At 39.0% G+C, this 5,255-nt stretch overlaps 1 protein-coding gene and 1 pseudogene across 2 annotated transcripts in view; both read left to right on the top strand.

The window, feature by feature from the left end:
* TRIP11 (thyroid hormone receptor interactor 11) overlaps positions 1-5,255 on the top strand; it is a 72,827-nt gene that overhangs the window by 55,424 nt on the left and 12,148 nt on the right. The window lies entirely within an intron of this gene.
* Positions 7-3,114, top strand: LOC108316832 (annotated as a pseudogene).

Here is a 5,255-nt window from a genome sequence, read left to right as displayed (position 1 = left end):
CTCGGCCCGCGGGCCCCCTCCCTCTCTGCCACCTGCCTTCCTCCCCCACGCCCCCACCCCCAATCCTGCTCTGTGCCTGCAGCTCCCGAAAAGCCCATGAAACAAGAGGAAATGGCTGCCTTGGACATTAACGGCGGCAACGGCCATGGCGAGTATCTGCAGCAGCAGCAACAGCATGGAAACGGTGCGGTGGCGGCGGCGGTGGCGGCAACCCGGGACACTCAGCCGTCACCCCTCACTCTGCTGGCCGCTACCTGCAGCAAGATAGGGCCGCCATCGCCTGGCGACGACGAGGAGGAGTCGGCCGCTGCCGGAGCGACAGGTGATTTGGCTTCTGCACAGTTAGGAGGAGCATCAAACCGATGGGAGGTTTTGTCAGCCACACCTACAACTATAAAAGATGAAGCTGGTAATCTAGTACAGACTCCAAGTGCCACTGCTTCAAGTGGGCAGAATTTGCAGAATCAACAAATATTTTCAGTTGCACCAGGATCAGATTCATCAAATGGTACCGTGTCCAATGTTCAATATCAAGTAATACCACAGATTCAGTCAACAGATGGTCAGCAGGTTCAAACTGGTTTCACAGGCTCTTCAGATAATGGGGGTATAAATCAAGAAAGCAGTCAAATTCTGATCATTCCCAGCTCTAATCAAACCTTACCTGCCTCTGGAACACCTCCTGCTAACATCCAGAATCTCATACCTCAGACTGGTCAAGTCCAGGTTCAGGGAGCTGCAATTGATGGTTCATCTTTTCCGGGTCAAACCCAAGTAGTTGCTAATGTGCCTCTTGGTCTGCCAGGAAATATTACGTTTGTACCAATCAATAGTGTCGATCAAGATTATTTGGGACTCTCGGGCAGTTCTCACACAATGACTGCAGGCATTAATGCTGATGGACATTTAATAAACACAAGACAAGCTACGGATAGTTCAGAAAATTCAGAAAGGACTCTTGAGTGGGTTTCTCCTGATATTAATGAAACTCATACTGATACAGATTTATTTGTGCTAATATCCTCTTTATCACAGTTGTGTATTATGATAGACAGTACAGGTATGTTACAACAAAACACTAATAGCTTGACTACATCTAGTGGGCCAGTTCATTCTTCAGATCTTCAGGGAAATTATATCCAGTCGCCTGTTTCTGAAGAGACACAGGCACAGAATGTTCGGGTTTCTACAGCACAGCCTGTTGTACAACATCTACAGCTTCAGGAGTCTCAGCAGCCAACCAAATTGTGCAAGGTATTACACCACAGACAATCCATGGTGTGCAAGCCAATGGTCAAAATATGTCACAACAAGCTTTGCAGAATCTTCGGTTGCAGCTGAATCCTGGAACCTTTTTAATTCAGGCACTGACAGTGACCCCTTCTGGTCAGATAACTTGGCAAACATTTCAAGTACAAGGGGGTCTAGAACTTGCAAAATTTGCAAATACAGCATACTGCTGCCCAACAAATAACTTTGATGCCTGTTCAGACATTTGCACTTGGTCAAGTTGTGGCAGGTGGAGCCTAAGCACTGATCAGTAGCCAAATCTACAGACAGTTACAGTGAACTCTATAGATTCTACTGGTATACAGCTACATCCAGGAGAGAATGCTGACAGTCCTGCAGATATTAGGATCAAGGAAGAAGAACCTGATCCTGAAGAGTGGCAGCTCAGTGGTAATTCTACCTTGAATACCAGTGACCTAATACACTTAAGAGTACAAGTGGTAGATGAAGAAGGGGACCAACAACATCAAGAAGGAAAAAGACTTCGGAGGGTAGCTTGCACTTGTCCCAACTGTAAAGAAGTTGATGGGAGAGCTACCAATCTTGGGAAAAACAAGCAACACATTTGTCATATACCAGGATGTGGTAAAGTCTACGGGAAGACCTCACATCTGAGAGCTCATCTGTGTTGGCATTCTGGAGAACGCCCTTTTGTTTGTAACTGGATGTATAGTGCTAAAAGATTTATTCGAAGTGGTGAATTACAGAGGCACAGAAGAACACATACAGGTGAGAAGAAATTTGTCCAGAATGTTCAAAATGCTTTATGAGAAGTAACCACCTTGCCAAACATATTAAAACACACCAGAATAAAAAAGGTATTCACTCTAGTAGTACAGTGCTGGCACTGTGGAAGCTGTGTGAGATAATACTTTGGTTACTGCAGGAGGAACAACACTTATCCTTGCAGATACTCAACAAGGTTCTGTTTCAGGGATAGGAACTGTTAATACTTTGGCCACCAGCAATCAAGATAATCCTTACCAACACTGAAATACCTTTACAGCTTGTCACAGTTTCTGGAAATGACAGTGGCGTAAATATTACACAAATACTTATTCATTGTGGTTATTTTTATACAGTAGTAAGAAGAATATTGTTCCTTAGTTCTTAGATATCTTTTAATTGATGTGCAAACATTTTTGGATCGACAGTAACTTGGTTATACATGACACTGAAATGCCTCACTTTGTGTGATATTCCATAGTATGTTAAAAATGGTAAAATTGCATGGCTTTTGTAGGTACTTTTGGAATCTAGAAGAAGTGAAATTTTACCAAGTTATATAAAGAGAAAATGGAATTTAACAGTGTGAATGGTAGTCTAACCAAATGCATCAATCCTGTGTGGTTTAGTGTAAAAATAAGAACATGTTGGTATTTATCTATTGTAAGATGAAAAAGCTGGTGGGTGAAAGAAATCATGGTTTGATAAAAAAAAAATTGTAATTTTCTTGATGACTGGAATTTTTATTATGCATAACTGACAAATCAAGTTTCCAAGCAAATGTTACATAGTGTAGACTTTACTTAGCTTATCAATTTGGCATTTTGAAGCTAATTATTTTAATTAGGTTAACTATGTACACGATTTTAAGCATTACTCTTGTAAGATTTTGAAAACTACATTTTAACATGGAATCCTATTGAAAAGCCAGGTTGAAGATTTAATTTGCCAAAATAATGTCTTGTTAATATTCTTTCAATAATGAAGTTGGGCAATATAACCAATGTTTAAAAAAGTTTAAAATGTATAGGTTGAGGCATTTGGGTGGTAAGAAAATGTTACAGTGAATTATCCCTTTTCTTGACTATTGGAGGACCAGAAAAAATAAGGTGTATTTCGTCTTAGCAGTGATTTTTTCTTGTTTCCAAAAACCATATGTCTCCCAGGGCCTTAAAAGCCATCATGTAAATTACCAGTAAAGTAAAACATATGCACATATAACAAAATCACTTCCATGGTGACAATACTCCAACCATATGGATATTAGTCTTACAAAAACTAGAGGTTTTATGATTTTTTTAAAGTTTTGTTTTTGGTCTAGGTAGTCAGTCTGCACTTGAATAACCATCATTTTCCTTTTTGCTTCTTCCCTTAAAATTTATGTGTATCCAGTACATTTAATTGAGAAACATATGTTTTTTATTATGCTGTATTTTTTTTTATTTTTTAATTATTGTTTATATTTTCCATTTTAAAATATACAAAATAAGTTACATTGCTGGTCTTGTAAAAAAAAATGTGTGTATACATACACACACACACATATTTATATAAAATCAAGTGTACCTAGTAACTCCAATGAATAATCCAAATTTGGTCTACAGATAATCCAGTAGACCTCAACCAATCACAGATTCTGATCTAGTGGAATTCAGATTAATGAGGTTACTATACTATATTAATAAAATTGTTTTCCTGTGAGTTCATTGCTAAGAAGAAGAAGTTTATTTTTATTTTTAAGAGACAAGGTCTTATTATTTTGTAGAGACAGTCTCTCTATGTTGCACAGGCTGGTCTTGAACTCCTGGCCTCAAATGATCTTTCTGCCTTGGCTTCCCAGGCATGAGCAACTAGGCCTGGCCTAGAATTTTAAAAGATACTTTTCACTCAACAATGAACAATTATAATAATGGGACAATAAAACATTTGCCATATACTCTATACCTTCAAATTCTGTGTCATATAGTTGAAAATAATTGAGCTAAAAGACAAAGCAGGGCCAGGTGCAGTGGCTCATGCCTGTTATCCCAGCACTTTGGGAGGCCAAGGCAGATAGATAGTTGAGGTCAGGAGTTTGAGACCAGCTTGCCCAACAGGGTGAAACCCTGTCCCTACTAAAAATACAAAAAAATTAGTCAGATGTGGTGGCGCATGCCTATAATCCCAGCTGCTCAGCAGGTTGAGGCATGAGAATCACTTGAACCTGGGAGGCAGAGATTGCAGCGAGCAGAGATTGTGCCACTGCACTCCAGCCTGGGTGATAGAGTGAGACTCTGTCTTAAAAAAAAAAAAAAAAAAAAAAAAAAAAAAAAAAAAAAAAAAAAAAAAAAAAAAAAAAAAAAAAAAAAAAAAAAAAGCAGATGCTTATAAAGCTTAATCTCAAATTGCAAATATACATGATATCTTTTAAAAACATATGTTATTTGGGCTGGTATGGTGGCTCACACCTGTAATCCCAGCATGTCGGGAGGCTGAGGTGAGTGGATCACTTGAGGTCAGGAGTTCAAGTCCAGCCTGGCCAACATGGTGAAACCCAGTCTCTACTAAAAATACAAAAATCAGCCAGGCCTGGAGGCAGGTGCCTGCAATCCCAGCTACTCAGGAGGCTGAGGCAGGAGAATTGCTTGAACCTGGGAGGCAGAGGTTTCATTGAGCTGGTGCACCACCATACTCCAGCCTGGGTGACAGAGTGAGACTCTGTCTCAAAAAAATGAAAATAAAAATTAAAAAAAAAGTATGTATACGTATATATAGAATTTGATGCTAAAAGTCATCTTGTGTAACTTGACATTCTGTAATAAAAAAAGATCTAATTTCTAGCTTTGATTATATTTAATTAAATGAAGAGGTTAAATTTCCTTATTAGGTTTAATATTATATCAGATTTAAATTTTTAAGGCATCTAGATGCAAATAAGATACCAGAGGCAATTTGACACACACACACACACACACACATATATTTGTGAAATCATCTAACAGTTTTTTCTTCTCTTGACTCCTTGGCCTCAGTGATGACAAACATGCAAAATGTAGGGGGGAACCTCACAAAATATTAACATTAAACAGAGTAATATATGTGATACTGATTCAGGCTAGATTGAAATACGAACTTTTTAGTTATAAGAAATTAGATAAGTACTAATGCTTTATATGGCACTTAACTGTTTAGAAAAGTCACATTTGGGGCCGGGCGCGGTGGCTCAAGCCTGTAATCCCAGCACTTTGGGAGGCCGAGGC

This window comes from Cebus imitator, unplaced genomic scaffold, assembly GCF_001604975.1.
Source record: "Cebus imitator isolate Cc_AM_T3 unplaced genomic scaffold, Cebus_imitator-1.0 Scaffold193, whole genome shotgun sequence".
Lineage (NCBI taxonomy): Eukaryota > Metazoa > Chordata > Mammalia > Primates > Cebidae > Cebus > Cebus imitator.
The sequence above is the reverse complement of the archived record's forward strand: the minus strand, read 5'-3'. Positions and strand labels throughout refer to the sequence as shown.